This window comes from Chaetodon trifascialis, chromosome 24, assembly GCF_039877785.1.
Source record: "Chaetodon trifascialis isolate fChaTrf1 chromosome 24, fChaTrf1.hap1, whole genome shotgun sequence".
Classification (NCBI taxonomy): domain Eukaryota; kingdom Metazoa; phylum Chordata; class Actinopteri; order Chaetodontiformes; family Chaetodontidae; genus Chaetodon; species Chaetodon trifascialis.
Window position 1 is genome coordinate 222741 of NC_092079.1, and position 20232 is coordinate 242972.

The window sequence follows — 20232 nt, forward strand, 5'->3', positions numbered from 1 at the left end:
AAAGAAAAACATGGCACACGAACGCAAACAGTTTGCTTTGCAAATTCTAAAAGCATCAGGTGCATAAGAACTTTCCTTAGTAATATACTCATATTGTAGTACTTGGTCTCTAAATGTCTTCCCGTAGGCCCACCACCCGCAGGAAGGATCAGAAGGGGCCGGTGCTATGTGGAATGGGTAGCAGTCGTGGGCGGGGGCCCCGACGACCCAAACCCTGGACAACGACTCTGGCTATGGGGACATGGAATGTCACCTCACTGTGGGGGAAAGAGCCTGAGCTAGTGCGGGAGGTTGAGCGGTACCGGCTAGAGATAGTCGGGCTCACCTCCACGCACAGTCTGGGCTCTGGAACCCAACTCCTTGAGAGAGGCTGGACTCTCTTCTACTCTGGAGTTGCCCGCGGTGAGAGGCGGCGAGCTGGTGTGGGCTTGCTTATAGCCCCCCAGCTCAGCCGCCATGTGTTGGAGTTCTCCCCGCTGAGCGAGAGGGTCGCTTCCCTGCGCCTTCGGGTTGGGGATAGGTCTCTCACTATTGTTTCGGCCTACGGGCCGAACAGTAGCGTAGAGTACCCGGCCTTCTTGGAGTCCCTGGGAGGGGTACTGGAAAGTGCTCCAAGCGGGGACTCCATTGTTCTGCTGGGAGACTTCAATGCTCACGTGGGCAGCGACAGTGACACCTGGAGGGGAGTGATTGGGAGGAACGGCCTCCCCGATCTGAACCCGAGTGGTGTTCTGTTATTGGATTTCTGTGCTAGTCACAGTTTGTCCATAACGAACACCATGTTCAAGCATAAGGGTGTCCATCAGTGCACGTGGCACCAGGACACCCTAGGCCGGAGGTCAATGATCGACTTTGTAGTCGTATCATCTGACCTTCAGCGGTATGTCTTGGACACTCGGGTAAAGAGAGGGGCTGAGCTGTCAACTGATCACCACCTGGTGGTGAGTTGGATTCGCTGGCAGGGGAAGAAGCGGGACAGACTTGGCAGACCCAAACGTACCGTGAGGGTCTGTTGGGAACGTCTGGCGGAACCCGCTGTCAGGGAAGTTTTCAACTCCCACCTCCGGGAGAGCTTCAACCAGATCCCGAGGGAGGTTGGAGACATTGAGTCCGAATGGACCATGTTCTCCACTTCCATTGTTGATGCAGCCGTCCATAGCTGTGGCCGTAAAGTCGGCGGTGCCTGTCGTGGCGGCAACCCCCAAACTCGGTGGTGGACACCGGAAGTAAGGGATGCCGTCAAGCTGAAGAAGGAGTCCTATCGGGCCTGGTTGGCTCATAGGACTCCTGAGGCAGCTGATGGGTACCGGCGGACCAAGCGTGCGGCAGCTCGGGCGGTTGTAGAAGCAAAAACTCGGGTCTGGGAGGAGTTCGGGGAGGCCATGGAGGAGGACTACCGGTCGGCCTCGAGGAAATTCTGGCAAACCGTTCGGCGCCTCAGGAGGGGGAAGCAGCTTTCTGTCAACACTGTTTACAGTGGAGGTGGGGAGCTGTTGACCTCGACTGGGGATATTGTCGGGCGGTGGAAGGAATACTTCGAGGATCTCCTCAATCCCTCTGTCATGTCTTCCGTAGAGGAAGCAGAGACTGGGGACTTGGAGGTCGATTCATTCATCACCGGGGCTGAAGTAACTGAGGCAGTTCGCAAGCTCCTCGGTGGCAAAGCGCCGGGGGTGGATGAGATCCGCCCTGAGTACCTCAAGTCTCTGGATGTTGTAGGACTGTCTTGGTTGACACGCCTCTGCAGCATCGCGTGGCAGACGGGGACAGTGCCTCTGGACTGGCAGACTGGGGTGGTGGTCCCTCTTTTTAAAAAGGGGGACCGGAGGGTGTGTTCCAACTATCGGGGGATCACACTCCTCAGTCTCCCTGGTAAAGTCTATTCCAGGGTACTGGAGAGGAGAATCCGGCCGATAGTCGAACCCCGGATTCAAGAGGAACAATGCGGTTTTCGTCCTGGCCGTGGAACACTGGACCAGCTCTATACCCTCCACAGGGTGTTTGAGGGTTCATGGGAGTTTGCCCAACCAGTCCACATGTGCTTCGTGGACTTGGAGAAGGCATTCGACCGTGTCCCTCGCGTCATTCTGTGGGAGGTGCTCCAGGAGTATGGGGTTGGAGGCCCTCTGTTGAGGGCTGTACAGTCCCTGTACAACCGGAGCAGGAGCTTGGTCCGCATTGCCGGCAGTAAGTCGGACCTGTTCCCGGTGCATGTTGGACTCCGGCAGGGCTGCCCTTTGTCACCGGTTCTGTTCATCATTTTTATGGACAGGATTTCTAGGCGCAGCCAGGGGCCGGAGGGGGTTCGGTTCAGGGGCCGGCAGATTTCGTCTCTGCTTTTCGCGGATGATGTTGTCTTGTTGGCTACCTCGAGCCAGGACCTTCAGCATGCGCTGGGGCGGTTCGCAGCCGAGTGTGAAGCAGCTGGGATGAGAGTTAGCACCTCCAAGTCCGAGGCCATGGTTCTCGACCGGAAAAAGGTGGCTTGCTCCCTTCAGGTTGGGGGAGAGTTCCTGCCTCAAGTGGAGGAGTTTAAGTATCTTGGGATCCTGTTCACGAGTGAGGGAAGGATGGAACGTGAGATTGACAGGCGGATCGGAGCAGCGGCTGCAGTAATGCGGTCGCTGTATCGGTCTGTCGTGGTAAAGAAGGAGCTGAGCCGAAAGGCGAAGCTCTCGATTTACCGGTCAATCTACGTTCCTACCCTCATCTATGGTCATGAACTTTGGGTCATGACCGAAAGAACGAGGTCCCGGATACAAGCGGCTGAAATGAGTTTCCTCCGCAGGGTGGCGGGGCGCTCCCTTAGAGATAGGGTGAGGAGCTCTGTCACCCGAGAGGAGCTCAGAGTAGAGTCGCTGCTCCTCCGCATCGAGAGGAGTCAGCTGAGGTGGCTCGGGCATCTCTATCGGATGCCCCCTGGACGCCTCCCTAGGGAGGTGTTCCAGGCATGTCCCACCGGGAGGAGGCCCCGGGGAAGACTCAGGACACGCTGGGGTGACTACGTCACTTGGCTGGCCTGGGAACACCTCAGGATCCCCCCAGAAGAGTTGGAGGAAGTGTCCGGGGAGAGGGAAGTCTGGGCATCCCTGCTCAGACTGCTCCCCCCGCAACCCGGCCCCGGATAAGCGGAAGACAATGGATGGATGGATGGATGGTCTCTAAATGTTGCATTTGTATGTTAGTCTTTGATACAGAGAGCAACTGTGCCATGTGTGCATGCACAAAGCCAGCTGGAGCAGGGCCTTCCGTAACTAACTGGGTAAGTTATTGCTGTGTGAAATTATAATTTGTGAATGTTGTACCTTTAATTGACAGTGCACAATGGATAAAAACAAGTATTTTAAATGAAGCAATATTAACAAATAGATTTCAGGGTTGAGGATTATCTGTCATTGTCCATCAGGCGGTGTAAGAAAATGCTTGTTTTAAGCATCTACAGCATAACACTCTCATATGTCCATATCCTTACCTTGTTAATGTCCTGGCGTTTGCCCTCTGGCAGCTGGCTGATTCATATTAACCTAAATCTTCTTGCATATTGAAAAACGGTCAAAATGGGAAATGACAGAGAAATGAATGTCTGATCCTGACAGCAACAACAAAATATTTGGCTAAATCATGTAGAAAATTGACTTTTTTAAAGTAAATTTACCCTTTGACAGATACAGTGTGACAGCTGTTCCAGGTGGTTTCATGTCGACTGCCTGCAGATGGACTCTGCAATGTTGCAAACTGCGCAGACTACGGAGTGGAAATGTAGCCTGTGTGAATGAGCAAATATCATTCTGCCTTTATTCAGTGATGTATCTCATTCTAAACAATCATGTAAATAAAAGTTCTTTCAGTTGTTATTCTTTAACTGGTCTTGATAAATGTGTTAAATTTTGAGGGATTCTTCACGAGGAAACATGTTAAACCTCTGAATTTTTCTTGATGATTGCCTTTTTTAAATAGATTTGGCTGCTGAAAACTTTATTAAGAATATTTTGTAGTGACTTTGTGCTCACATAATCTTAACACAGAAAAACACCAGATGTTTGATATATTTAACAGTCCTTGTAAAATATTTTCTGAGCAATCATGTGCGTCTAAAATAAATCAATGAGTGATTTATGTGGCATTAAAAAGGGAAAAAAATGTTTCAAACATACATTTTAGGTAATGATTGTCCTTATAGGCTATTACACTATCTATAATAACAACAACAAAAGAATGCTGAAAACAGCTGCTGTAATTTTGCCAATGAAAAAATGGAAAATTATGTAAATTTATGTAATTAATGGGACCTTTAATATGAAATTTCTTAATAATGATACAGTAAAAATGAATGATTCTCAGTGTGAGAATAGTCAAAGATGTTGTCTACTCAAGTACATCAAGCATTGCCAGAAATTATGGAGCAATTTGCTTTTACAATGTCACAAAAGTGAGAAATACGACCATTGCAACATACAAATGTAGGACTTTTAATGAGAAATTTCTCAATAATGATACAGTAAAAATGAATAATTCTCAGTGTGAGAATAGTCAGAGATGTCTTCTACTCAAGTACATCAAGCATTGCCAGAAATTATGGAGCAATTTGCTTTTACAGTGTCACAAAAGTGAGAGATGTGACCATTGCAAATTCCAAATGTTGGACTTTTAATGTGAAATTTCTCAATAATGATACAGTAAAAATGAACAATTCTCAGTGTGTCAGTAGTCAGAGATGTCTTCTACCCAGATACATCAAGCATGGCCAGAAATTATGGAGCAATTTGCTTTTACAGTGTCACAAAAGTGAGAGATGTGACCATTGCAAATTCCAAATGTAGGACTTCTAATGTGAAATTTCTCAATAATGATACAGTAAAAATGAATGATTCTCAGTGTGAGAATAGTCAGAGATGTTGTCTACCCAGATACATCAAGCATGGCCAGAAATTATGGAATAATTTGCTTTTACAGTGTCACAAAAGTGAGAGATGTGACCATTGCAAATTCCAAATGTAGGACATTTAATGTGAAATTTCTCAATAATGATACAGTAAAAATGAATGATTCTCAGTGTGAGAATAGTCAGAGATGTTGTCTACTCAAGTACATCAAGCATTGCCAGAAATTATGGAGCAATTTGCTTTTACAGTATCACAAAAGTGAGAGATGTGACCGTTTCAAATTCCAAATGTAGGACTTTTAATGTGAAATTTCTCAATAATGATACAGTAAAAATGAATGATTCTCAGTGTGTCAGTAGTCAGAGATGTCTTCTACCCAGATACATCAAGCATGGCCAGAAATTATGGAGCAATTTGCTTTTACAGTGTCACAAAAGTGAGAGATGTGACCATTGCAACGTACAAATGTAGGACTTTTAATGTGAAATTTCTCAATAATGATACAGTAAAAATGAATGATTCTCAGTGTGAGAATAGTCAGAGATGTTGTCTACCCAGATACATCAAGCATGGCCAGAAATTATGGAATAATTTGCTTTTACAGTATCACAAAAGTGAGAGATGTGACCATTGCAAATTCCAAATGTAGGACTTTTAATGTGAAATTTCTCAATAATGATACAGTAAAAATGAACGATTCTCAATGTGTCAGTAGTCAGAGATGTCTTCTACTCAAGTACATCAAGCATGGCCAGAAATTATGGAGCAATTTGCTTTTACAGTGTCACAAAAGTGAGAGATGTGACCATTGCAAATTCCAAATGTAGGACTTTTAATGTGAAATTTCTCAATAATGATACAGTAAAAATGAACGATTCTCAGTGTGTCAGTAGTCAGAGATGTCTTCTACTCAAGTACATCAAGCATTGCCAGAAATTATGGAGCAATTTGCTTTTACAGTGTCACAAAAGTGAGAGATGTGACCATTGCAACGTACAAATGTAGGACTTTTAATGTGAAATTTCTCAATAATGATACAGTAAAAATGAATGATTCTCAGTGTGAGAATAGTCAGAGATGTTGTCTACCCAGATACATCAAGCATGGCCAGAAATTATGGAATAATTTGCTTTTACAGTATCACAAAAGTGAGAGATGTGACCATTGCAAATTCCAAATGTAGGACTTTTAATGTGAAATTTCTCAATAATGATACAGTAAAAATGAACGATTCTCAATGTGTCAGTAGTCAGAGATGTCTTCTACTCAAGTACATCAAGCATGGCCAGAAATTATGGAGCAATTTGCTTTTACAGTGTCACAAAAGTGAGAGATGTGACCATTGCAAATTCCAAATGTAGGACTTTTAATGTGAAATTTCTCAATAATGATACAGTAAAAATGAACGATTCTCAGTGTGTCAGTAGTCAGAGATGTCTTCTACTCAAGTACATCAAGCATTGCCAGAAATTATGGAGCAATTTACTTTTGCAGTATCACAAAAGTGAGAAATACGACCATTGCAACGTACAAATGTAGGACTTTTAATGTGAAATTTCTCAATAATGATACAGTAAAAATGAATAATTCTCAGTGTGTCAGTAGTCAGAGATGTCTTCTACTCAAGTACATCAAGCATGGCCAGAAATTATGGAATAATTTGCTTTTACAGTATCACAAAAGTGAGAGATGTGACCATTGCAAATTCCAAATGTAGGACTTTTAATGTGAAATTTCTCAATAATGATACAGTAAAAATGAACGATTCTCAATGTGTCAGTAGTCAGAGATGTCTTCTACTCAAGTACATCAAGCATGGCCAGAAATTATGGAGCAATTTGCTTTTACAGTGTCACAAAAGTGAGAGATGTGACCATTGCAAATTCCAAATGTAGGACTTTTAATGTGAAATTTCTCAATAATGATACAGTAAAAATGAACGATTCTCAGTGTGTCAGTAGTCAGAGATGTCTTCTACTCAAGTACATCAAGCATTGCCAGAAATTATGGAGCAATTTGCTTTTACAGTGTCACAAAAGTGAGAGATGTGACCATTGCAACGTACAAATGTAGGACTTTTAATGTGAAATTTCTCAATAATGATACAGTAAAAATGAATGATTCTCAGTGTGAGAATAGTCAGAGATGTTGTCTACCCAGATACATCAAGCATGGCCAGAAATTATGGAATAATTTGCTTTTACAGTATCACAAAAGTGAGAGATGTGACCATTGCAAATTCCAAATGTAGGACTTTTAATGTGAAATTTCTCAATAATGATACAGTAAAAATGAACGATTCTCAATGTGTCAGTAGTCAGAGATGTCTTCTACTCAAGTACATCAAGCATGGCCAGAAATTATGGAGCAATTTGCTTTTACAGTGTCACAAAAGTGAGAGATGTGACCATTGCAAATTCCAAATGTAGGACTTTTAATGTGAAATTTCTCAATAATGATACAGTAAAAATGAACGATTCTCAGTGTGTCAGTAGTCAGAGATGTCTTCTACTCAAGTACATCAAGCATTGCCAGAAATTATGGAGCAATTTACTTTTACAGTATCACAAAAGTGAGAAATACGACCATTGCAACGTACAAATGTAGGACTTTTAATGTGAAATTTCTCAATAATGATACAGTAAAAATGAATAATTCTCAGTGTGTCAGTAGTCAGAGATGTCTTCTACTCAAGTACATCAAGCATGGCCAGAAATTATGGAATAATTTGCTTTTACAGTATCACAAATGTGAGAGATGTGACCATTGCAAATTCCAAATGTAGGACTTTTAATGTGAAATTTCTCAATAATGATACAGTAAAAATGAACGATTCTCAATGTGTCAGTAGTCAGAGATGTCTTCTACTCAAGTACATCAAGCATGGCCAGAAATTATGGAGCAATTTGCTTTTACAGTGTCACAAAAGTGAGAGATGTGACCATTGCAAATTCCAAATGTAGGACTTTTAATGTGAAATTTCTCAATAATGATACAGTAAAAATGAACGATTCTCAGTGTGTCAGTAGTCAGAGATGTCTTCTACTCAAGTACATCAAGCATTGCCAGAAATTATGGAGCAATTTGCTTTTACAGTGTCACAAAAGTGAGAGATGTGACCATTGCAACGTACAAATGTAGGACTTTTAATGTGAAATTTCTCAATAATGATACAGTAAAAATGAATGATTCTCAGTGTGAGAATAGTCAGAGATGTTGTCTACCCAGATACATCAAGCATGGCCAGAAATTATGGAATAATTTGCTTTTACAGTATCACAAAAGTGAGAGATGTGACCATTGCAAATTCCAAATGTAGGACTTTTAATGTGAAATTTCTCAATAATGATACAGTAAAAATGAACGATTCTCAATGTGTCAGTAGTCAGAGATGTCTTCTACTCAAGTACATCAAGCATGGCCAGAAATTATGGAGCAATTTGCTTTTACAGTGTCACAAAAGTGAGAGATGTGACCATTGCAAATTCCAAATGTAGGACTTTTAATGTGAAATTTCTCAATAATGATACAGTAAAAATGAACGATTCTCAGTGTGTCAGTAGTCAGAGATGTCTTCTACTCAAGTACATCAAGCATTGCCAGAAATTATGGAGCAATTTGCTTTTACAGTGTCACAAAAGTGAGAGATGTGACCATTGCAACGTACAAATGTAGGACTTTTAATGTGAAATTTCTCAATAATGATACAGTAAAAATGAATGATTCTCAGTGTGAGAATAGTCAGAGATGTTGTCTACCCAGATACATCAAGCATGGCCAGAAATTATGGAATAATTTGCTTTTACAGTATCACAAAAGTGAGAGATGTGACCATTGCAAATTCCAAATGTAGGACTTTTAATGTGAAATTTCTCAATAATGATACAGTAAAAATGAACGATTCTCAGTGTGTCAGTAGTCAGAGATGTCTTCTACTCAAGTACATCAAGCATTGCCAGAAATTATGGAGCAATTTGCTTTTACAGTGTCACAAAAGTGAGAGATGTGACCATTGCAACGTACAAATGTAGGACTTTTAATGTGAAATTTCTCAATAATGATACAGTAAAAATGAATGATTCTCAGTGTGAGAATAGTCAGAGATGTTGTCTACCCAGATACATCAAGCATGGCCAGAAATTATGGAATAATTTGCTTTTACAGTATCACAAAAGTGAGAGATGTGACCATTGCAAATTCCAAATGTAGGACTTTTAATGTGAAATTTCTCAATAATGATACAGTAAAAATGAACGATTCTCAATGTGTCAGTAGTCAGAGATGTCTTCTACTCAAGTACATCAAGCATGGCCAGAAATTATGGAGCAATTTGCTTTTACAGTGTCACAAAAGTGAGAGATGTGACCATTGCAAATTCCAAATGTAGGACTTTTAATGTGAAATTTCTCAATAATGATACAGTAAAAATGAACGATTCTCAGTGTGTCAGTAGTCAGAGATGTCTTCTACTCAAGTACATCAAGCATTGCCAGAAATTATGGAGCAATTTACTTTTGCAGTATCACAAAAGTGAGAAATACGACCATTGCAACGTACAAATGTAGGACTTTTAATGTGAAATTTCTCAATAATGATACAGTAAAAATGAATAATTCTCAGTGTGTCAGTAGTCAGAGATGTCTTCTACTCAAGTACATCAAGCATGGCCAGAAATTATGGAGCAATTTGCTTTTACAGTATCACAAATGTGAGAGATGTGACCGTTTCAAATTCCAAATGTAGGACTTTTAATGTGAAATTTCTCAATAATGATACAGTAAAAATGAATGATTCTCAGTGTGTCAGTAGTCAGAGATGTCTTCTACCCAGATACATCAAGCATGGCCAGAAATTATGGAGCAATTTGCTTCTACAGTGTCACAAAAGTGAGAGATGTGACCATTGCAACGTACAAATGTAGGACTTTTAATGTGAAATTTCTCAATAATGATACAGTAAAAATGAATGATTCTCAGTGTGAGAATAGTCAGAGATGTTGTCTACCCAGATACATCAAGCATGGCCAGAAATTATGGAATAATTTGCTTTTACAGTATCACAAAAGTGAGAGATGTGACCATTGCAAATTCCAAATGTAGGACTTTTAATGTGAAATTTCTCAATAATGATACAGTAAAAATGAACGATTCTCAATGTTTCAGTAGTCAGAGATGTCTTCTACTCAAGTACATCAAGCATGGCCAGAAATTATGGAGCAATTTGCTTTTACAGTGTCACAAAAGTGAGAGATGTGACCATTGCAAATTCCAAATGTAGGACTTTTAATGTGAAATTTCTCAATAATGATACAGTAAAAATGAACGATTCTCAGTGTGTCAGTAGTCAGAGATGTCTTCTACTCAAGTACATCAAGCATTGCCAGAAATTATGGAGCAATTTACTTTTGCAGTATCACAAAAGTGAGAAATACGACCATTGCAACGTACAAATGTAGGACATTTAATGTGAAATTTCTCAATAATGATACAGTAAAAATGAATAATTCTCAGTGTGTCAGTAGTCAGAGATGTCTTCTACTCAAGTACATCAAGCATGGCCAGAAATTATGGAGCAATTTGCTTTTACAGTATCACAAATGTGAGAGATGTGACCATTGCAAATTCCAAATGTTGGACTTTTAATGTGAAATTTCTCAATAATGATACAGTAAAAATGAACAATTCTCAGTGTGTCAGTAATCAGAGATGTCTTCTACCCAGATACATCAAGCATGGCCAGAAATTATGGAGCAATTTGCTTTTACAGTGTCACAAAAGTGAGAGATGTGACCATTGCAAATTCCAAATGTAAGACATTTAATGTGAAATTTCTCAATAATGATACAGTAAAAATGAATGATTCTCAGTGTGAGAATAGTCAGAGATGTTGTCTACCCAGATACATCAAGCATGGCCAGAAATTATGGAATAATTTGCTTTTACAGTATCACAAAAGTGAGAGATGTGACCATTGCAAATTCCAAATGTAGGACTTTTAATGTGAAATTTCTCAATAATGATACAGTAAAAATGAACGATTCTCAGTGTGTCAGTAGTCAGAGATGTCTTCTACTCAAGTACATCAAGCATTGCCAGAAATTATGGAGCAATTTGCTTTTACAGTATCACAAAAGTGAGAGATGTGACCATTGCAACGTACAAATGTAGGACTTTTAATGTGAAATTTCTCAATAATGATACAGTAAAAATAAATGATTCTCAGTGTGGGAGTAGTCAGAGATGTCGTCTACTCAAGTACATCAAGCATTGCCAGAAATTATGGAGCAATTTGCTTTTACAGTATCACAAAGTGAGAGATGTGACCGTTTCAAATTCTAAATGTAGGACTTTTAATGTGAAATTTCTCAATAATGATACAGTAAAAATGAATGATTCTCAGTGTGTCAGTAGTCAGAGATGTCTTCTACCCAGATACATCAAGCATGGCCAGAAATTATGGAGCAATTTGCTTTTACAGTGTCACAAAAGTGAGAGATGTGACCATTGCAACGTACAAATGTAGGACATTTAATGTGAAATTTCTCAATAATGATACAGTAAAAATGAATGATTCTCAGTGTGAGAATAGTCAGAGATGTTGTCTACCCAGATACATCAAGCATGGCCAGAAATTATGGAATAATTTGCTTTTACAGTATCACAAAAGTGAGAGATGTGACCATTGCAAATTCCAAATGTAGGACTTTTAATGTGAAATTTCTCAATAATGATACAGTAAAAATGAACGATTCTCAGTGTGTCAGTAGTCAGAGATGTCTTCTACTCAAGTACATCAAGCATGGCCAGAAATTATGGAGCAATTTGCTTTTACAGTGTCACAAAAGTGAGAGATGTGACCATTGCAAATTCCAAATGTAGGACTTTTAATGTGAAATTTCTCAATAATGATACAGTAAAAATGAACGATTCTCAGTGTGTCAGTAGTCAGAGATGTCTTCTACTCAAGTACATCAAGCATTGCCAGAAATTATGGAGCAATTTACTTTTGCAGTATCACAAAAGTGAGAAATACGACCATTGCAACGTACAAATGTAGGACTTTTAATGTGAAATTTCTCAATAATGATACAGTAAAAATGAACAATTCTCAGTGTGTCAGTAGTCAGAGATGTCTTCTACTCAAGTACATCAAGCATGGCCAGAAATTATGGAACAATTTGCTTTTACAGTATCACAAAAGTGAGAGATGTGACCGTTTCAAATTCCAAATGTAGGACTTTTAATGTGAAATTTCTCAATAATGATACAGTAAAAATGAACGATTCTCAGTGTGTCAGTAGTCAGAGATGTCTTCTACTCAAGTACATCAAGCATTGCCAGAAATTATGGAGCAATTTGCTTTTACAGTATCACAAAAGTGAGAGATGTGACCGTTTCAAATTCTAAATGTAGGACTTTTAATGTGAAATTTCTCAATAATGATACAGTAAAAATGAATGATTCTCAGTGTGAGAATAGTCAGAGATGTTGTCTACCCAGATACATCAAGCATTGCCAGAAATTATGGAGCAATTTACTTTTACAGTATCACAAAAGTGAGAAATACAACCATTGCAACATACAAATGTAGGACTTTTAATGTGAAATTTCTCAATAATGATACAGTAAAAATGAATAATCCTCAGTGTGAGAATAGTCAGAGATGTTGTCTACTCAAGTACATCAAGCATTGCCAGAAATTATGGAGCAATTTGCTTTTACAGTATCACAAAAGTGAGAGATGTGACCATTGCAAATTCCAAATGTAGGACTTTTAATGTGAAATTTCTCAATAATGATACAGTAAAAATGAATAATTCTCAGTGTCAGAATAGTCAGAGATGTTGTCTACTCAAGTACATCAAGCATGGCCAGAAATTATGGAGCAATTTGCTTTTACAGTATCACAAAGTGAGAGATGTGACCATTTCAAAGTCCAAATGTAGGACCTTTAATGTGAAATTTCTCAAAAATGATACAGTAAAAATGAATGATTCTCAGTGTGAGAATAGTCAGAGATGGTGTCTACTCAGATACATCAAGCATTGCCAGAAATTATGGAGCAATTTGCTTTTACAGTGTCACAAAAGTGAGAAATACAGCCATTGCAAAGTACAAATGTAGGACTTTTAATGTGAAATTTCTCAATAATGATACAGTAAAAATGAACAATTCTCAGTGTGAGAATAGTCAGAGATGTCTTCTACTCAAGTACATCAAGCATTGCCAGAAATTATGGGTCAGTCACGTGTAATGTCATAACATTTGAATATCGCAAATTCTTCATTTATTGTTTCTAGCACCTTATTTTGAAAAGCGGAAGTCCTAATGGCGCCTGCTCCCTCGTTCGGGATCGGTAACATCTTATTTTGAAAAGCGGAAGTCCTAATGGTGCCTGATCTCCCGTTCGGGGTCGTTTGTATGCATTTACCGTAAAGGTAAGAATACACGGGTACGTTAATTTTACTGTCTGATGGTTTGAACACGGAAAATCGAACGTCCGATGGCTTGACCGCAGTTTTCAACAGCGGTCAAGCCAGCAGCCTCTCGCGTATTCGTGGTCAAACCAGTCACCGCTTCACTTCAAGTGCGCATTTACTCTCAAGTTTACGGTGAAAGCAACCGCCACCAATCTTTACTTCCGGATTTCAAAATAAAGCATCTGTCTTTCTCTTTGTGTGTCTATGTTGTGCAGGCTTCAATGTGTTGAATGTCATATTGAAATGATTTTTTAAAAGTTAAAAAAAATAATAATAATTATACCATAAGTAGCTCAAGAAGTGTTACTGAATAATGTACTTCATATGTTACTTGCACAAATATTATCAGCTACTGTTACATTGTACTTTTCTAATAATTTACTCTCAAAATCCCATAAGGCATCGCAATAATTTGCATTTTTGTCTACTTTTGAAGTGGGATAAAATCAGTTTCTTCCATAAGTAGTTCATCTAACCTGGACTGCTCTACTCAGTACCTCCGATATTACTTCATCAAATACTATCATGTACTTCTACTGTGTACTTTTCCAGTAATTCACTGTCAAAGTCCATTACAGACAGCAATAAAAGCCATTTTCGTCTAATTTTGAAGTGGAATGAAATCACTTTCTTCCTTAAGTAGTTCACCAAACATGTACTGTTGGACTTAGTACTCCCTAGACTACTTGCATAAATAGTATCAAACACTTTTACTGTGTACTTTTCGAGTAATTCACTCTCAAAGTCACTTATGGATCGCAATAATTCTTATTTTCGTCTAATTTTGAAATGGAATGAAAACACTTTCTTCCATAAGTAGTTCACCAAACTTGGACTTAGTACTCCCTAGACTACTTGCACAAATAATATGAAGTACTTCTACTGTGTAGTTTTCCAGTAATTCACTCTTAAAGTTCATTATGGACAGCAATAAATGCCATTTTCATCTAAATTTGAAGTGGAATGAAATCACTTTCTTCCATAAGTAGTTCATCAAACCAGTACTACTCAACTTGCTACGTCCTATACTACTTCCTCAAATACTATCAAGTACTTTTACTGTATAGTTTTCCAGTAAGTCACCATCAAAGTGCCTTACAGATAGCAATAAGAGCCTTTTCGTATAACTTTACAATGGAATAAAATCACTTTCTCCCATAAGTAGTTCACCAAATATGTACTGCTGGATTTAGTACTTCTTGACAAAGGAGCAGAAGATTACAGTATGTGGCAATCACAGTTCATTATTGCAATGGGAAGATCGGAAATTACCCTACCTGCTCTGGAGGACCCACTGCAACTGATGTGGAAGGTGAGTCTACTGCACCCTGTGTTAATATCAAAGTTAAAGTCTACTTTATTATCAATTCTGCAACATGTACTGGACAAACAGAGAATTGCAATTGCGTTTCTCTCAAACCTTGGTGCATGAAATACAAAAAAATAAGCCAGCCACACTAAAATAAACAAAAGGAGTACAGTCAAACTGGAAGAATAAATAAGACATGGTAATAAATTGACGAGGCAAATTACAGTCAGTGCAAATACATACTTATAATTTAAAATATGCATGTATGTGTGGTTACTGCAAAACCCAAGCATACATAGGTAAATGATAAAAAAAATACTGCTGGCACATGTGCTAATGAGGTTATGATTTAGAAATAAAAATTCTAAAAATCAAAAACATTTCATTATTACCTGTTAAATGTAGAGGAAAAGGGCTCTTATTGCTATCTGTAAGGCACTTTGATGGTGAATTACTGAAAAACTACACAGTAGTATAGTAGTAAGTAGTAGTAATACACATATTATTAGTGCAAGTAGGTGATGAAGTAATAAGTCCAACACTACAGGCTTGGTGGACTACTTATAGAATAAATTAATTTTATTTCACTTACAAGTTGGACGAAAATGGCTCTTACTGCTATCTTTAAAGGAATTTGAGAGTGAATTACTGGAAAAGTACACAGTAGAAGTACTTCATAGTACTTATACAAGTAGTAAGGGAAGGGTTAGGGTTAGGGAGAGGAGGATGACAGCCAAGCTGTCCTCCATGACAGACAATGACTCCCACCCCCTCCAACACACACTCACTGCACTGAGGAGCTCCATCAGTGACAGGATGCTACATCCAAAGTGTGTGAAGGAGCGGTATCGCAGGTCATTCCTTCCTGCAGCCGTCAGGCTGTACAACAGAAGCTGCTCCAAGTAAGTATATACTTGTTTTGAATTTGCATTGGACTTGTTCTAATACTTTATACACTTTATTGATGCTGCTGTATATTGGAATTTCCCTTCGTGGGACTAATAAAGGAATATTGAATTGAATTGAATTGAATTGAATTGAATTGAATTGAAGTACTAAGTCCAGGAGGAGAAGTTTGATAAACTTCTTATTTAAGAAATTGATTTTATCCCACTTAGAATTTAGACAAAAATGGGTTTTATTACTGTCCATAATGGATTTTGAGAGTGAATTACTGGAAAAGTACACATTAAATTACTTGATAGTATTTGCGGAAGTAGTATAGGACGTAGTAAGATGAGCAGTCCAGGTTTGATGAACTTCTTATGGAAGAAACTGATTTTATCCCATGTCAAAATTAGACAAAAATGGCTTTTATTGCGATCGGTAAGGGATTTTGAGAGTGAATTACTGGAAAAGTACACAGTAAAAGTAGTTGATAGTATTTGTGCAAGTAGTATAGGAAGCAGTTAGTGCAGCAGTACCGGTTTGATGAACTACTTATGGAAGAAAGTGTTTTCATTCCACTTCAAAATTAGACGAAAATGCGAATTATTGTGATCCATAAGTGACTTTGAGAGAGAATTACTGGAAAAGTACACAGTAAAAGTGTTTGATACTATTTGTGCAAGTAGTCCAGGGAGTACTTAGTCCAACAGTACATATTTGGTGAACTACTTATGGAAGAAAGTGATTTCATTCCACTTCAAAATTAGACAAAAATGGCTTTTATTGCTGTCCGTAATGGACTTTGAGAGTGAATTACTGGAAAAGTACACAGTAAAAGTGTTTGATACTATTTGTGCAAGTAGTATAGGAAGTACTAAGTCCAGCAGTATAGGTTTGGAGAACTACTTATGGAAGAAACTGATTTTATCCCACGTCAAAATTAGAGGAAAATGCAAATATTTCACGATCCTTATGGGATTTTGAGAGTAAATTATTAGAAAAGTACAATGTAACAGTAGCTGATAATTTTTGTGTAAGTAACATATGAAGTACATTATCCAGTAACACCTCTTTAGCTACTTATGGTACAGTATAATTTTTTTTTTATTTTTTTTTTTTACTTTAAAAAAAATCATTTCAATATGACATTCAACACATTGAAGCCTGCACAACACAGACACACAGAGAGAAAGACAGATGCTTTATTTTGAAATCCGGAAGTAAAGATTGGTGGCGGTTGCTTTCACCATAAACTTGAGGGTAAATGCGCACTTGAAATACAGCGGCGGCTGGTTTGATCACTGATACGCGAGAGGCGGCTGGCTTGCCCGCAGTCAGATATTGAGGGGGAATGATCCAACATGCCCTCCACCGGGACGCCTAATCCCTGGGAAACTTTACATGTGATGATGGCCTCACTACGGGGAGGGATAACAGTATCGGCCTGGACGAACACAGTCTGGGGCTTTTTCATATCTTCAGGGACTACCAAGGGAAAGATTTTCCCCATCAACTGAAACTCCCTCTTTCCAAAATCCACAACAGCGCCATATTTGCTAAGAAAATCAAAACCCAACAGGATCTCATTACAAGGCACGTCAGCTACCAAGAACTCCGCAACCAAAGCCAAAGAGTCTAACTGGCACACTGTCTGCCACTTCCCCATTACTCCCATGGCACCACCATTGGTGGCAGACACATTGCCCTCATGCCCCACTAACTCTGACCCCCCATTTGTAATGGACCGCCAAATTTGCTTGGGAATTACTGACAAAGCAGCTCCACTATCAACCAACAAGAGTGACTCCAACCCACCTATTTTGGCGGCGACATATGCAGAGCCATCATTAACACTTGCTGAGGCCACAGTTTTTGATGGATGTATGGGGGCGGGCATTGGGCCCACGGTACCCGCCCCCTTCAGTTTCCCTGCAGATAGGGGCAGTCACGGCGTATGCCTATTGCAGCCACATTCCCAACAGCCCCCGCCACCCGACAACATGCCCCCGACTGCACCTTGTGTCTCTCTGGTCACGTTTCTCGAGGAGGCTGCACGGGAAGGCAAAGCAGGAGCTGCTTGGAGTGCCTGCACTGTGGTCTGCAGGGTTTTAACCTCTTGACGCAGCCCTTCTACAACCCCCAGCAAAACTTCCATCTGTTCGTCTGTTTTGGATTTACCTTCTACCACCCCCCTGACCTTGGCATCAGATGCAACATGAGTGTTTTCAAGGGCCCGAAGAAGCTCCATCTCAGCTGCCAAATCAATTGCATCCTCTAGAGTCTCAGGTTTGGCACTTCTAAGACTAACTCGAAAATCCCCAGTAGCGAAATGCATAATGAAATGATCCCTGGCCAGTAAATCTCTTGTACGGTCATCGGCAGAGGGATAGGCACGTGACACTAGTCTCCTTAAAGCATTACCAAATTCTCGAGCCGTTTCATTGTGCTGCCGCCTTCTCGCTGTAAAACTGGCCGTAGTCCAATCATCACTATCATGGGGCTCAAAACAACGGGCCATAGAAGCTTTTAGCATAGAGTAATTATTTTTTGCTTGTACTGGTAACCCACTATAATTATCCCTAGCACGACCTGACAGCAAGAGGGACATAAATTTGAGTTTAAGGGACTCATCCCAGTGGTTTACATCCGCAGCCAAATCAAATTGCTCAGACCAATCTGACCACTGTCTCCCTGTGCCTGTAAAGGTTTCGGGCATAAAAACTGGACGTAGGGTTGCAAATCCTGGAATAGGAGCCGGTCAACTATTATAGTTGTCATTTACCTCAGAATCCACTACAACACCCTGAATGGGTGGATCATTTTCAGCCTCAGACATTTTGGTCCACTACAAAGGTTCAACAGAATCCCACCGCTGCCACCAGTGTAATAAATTCTGTTGTACCGCTGTTTCTTTTTTTTTTGTACAAAAGTAGTGGGCTGGTTTGACCTAGTAAGAGGCTGATAAATGACACTCACACCACAGATTGTAGAAACAAAATATTAGTTCATCTTTATTAACCATTCAAAATGATTAAAAACGGAAGTCCAAGGGGGAGACGGACACAACAGGGCAGTACTGTGCCTCAGGGCTAAATTCACTGGCGCGTCACCTCAGAAGATCACACCATGCATTTAAAACTCAAGTCTCACTCAGTGAGGACTGATCTGTGCATCGCAATCACGGCAGACTACACTGCAGACCCAATGGAAACTCACACTAACACGTCACTTCACCCTCAGTGAACAGGAGGAAATCCTACAATTCTACTGCTAACACTTGAAACGATAAAAAACCAGGACTCAACTGGCGGAGCCGATGAGACCCCCCACCCCCGGGGTCTGAGCTGGAGGCGCCGTCCGATGCCCCAGGGAAGCAGCTGAGGGACGAAGCCTCTGGCAGCTAGCGGCGGTGGACCGGAAGCTGTGCGTGGCTGCGAGGCGGTGTTAGCCGGCTCACTCCCAACTAAACTCCCCGCCTAGCTACTTAAAGGAGGCAACCAGCCTCCCCTCCTAACACTGAAACAACTTTCCTACTTGCCTATCTTCGCCGCCGGCGACACTATAAGTCACAAACGGCACCCACCTCCCCGGAGAGTGAGCGCTGGGCCGAAAGTCTTAACTGGCGGCGTGCCCCGTAGCGTCCACACCGTTCCGCCCCGCAGAGAGGCCGACACAAACTTCGTCTCTCTCTTTTATCAGTTCCGTTTTTCGCGGGTTCCTCACAATGCTCTCAATCACCCACAGGTGAGCCCACTCAACCCATCACGCTGCACTTCCCTTCACTGCCTAGCACGACACTGCCCCCTGTAAACAACCTCCACACTACACTACAATATTGATTTGCTTATTGTTACGTTTACTGTCCATGCCGTTAATTTTACTACTTAATGTATTTGATATGAATGGTGGACGCAGACTCAGCTGTCTGCAATTCCTGTGTTTGCTGGCGTCCTTATAAAAGGCAGTTTGATTTGGCAGAATGACCAAAACAGCGAAGGAAATGGATAAAAAGAGAACAAGAAAGCCAAACTGGACACAAGAGTAGTGCATGTGTGTGTGCGCGCGCACACACACACACGTGTGCGCACCCACCCACTAGCGGGTAGAGAGCGCTTTTTCACTGAGTACATGTGATCCATACATAGAGCAGTGGTTCCCTACCATTATATTAGGGGGTCCGCCCACCCTTGAAGGTCAAGTTAATTTTATTTGATTTGATTTTATTTTCAATATAGCGCCAGATCACAACATAAGTCATTTGAGAATACCTTTCCTATAGAACAGGTCTATACCTTGTCCCTTTATTAAACAAACAAGCCTTATCTTATTAATCTCATTTACAGGAAGGCATGTCATTTCTGTCTCTACATGGTCGCGCGTTTACATTTCTCCTCTGCTCTCTGTATCTCGGAGTTCCGCCCCGATGTCCGTCTGCGACCCACTTTTAGACCGTGACCCACCAGTTGAGAATCACTGATTTAGAGGAGAGTTGAGAAAAAAAAAAATCACCATAGAGATATGGCCTTGCAGATACAGAGAGCATTAAAAGTGCATGATAAACTTACCTGGTGTGGGATCAATAAAGTCTTGTTTTATGTAAATCATCCTCCATTGCAATGAGGACGAGTTCATTAAATTCATCATACCAAGTGACAACAAATCAGCCCTCCTTG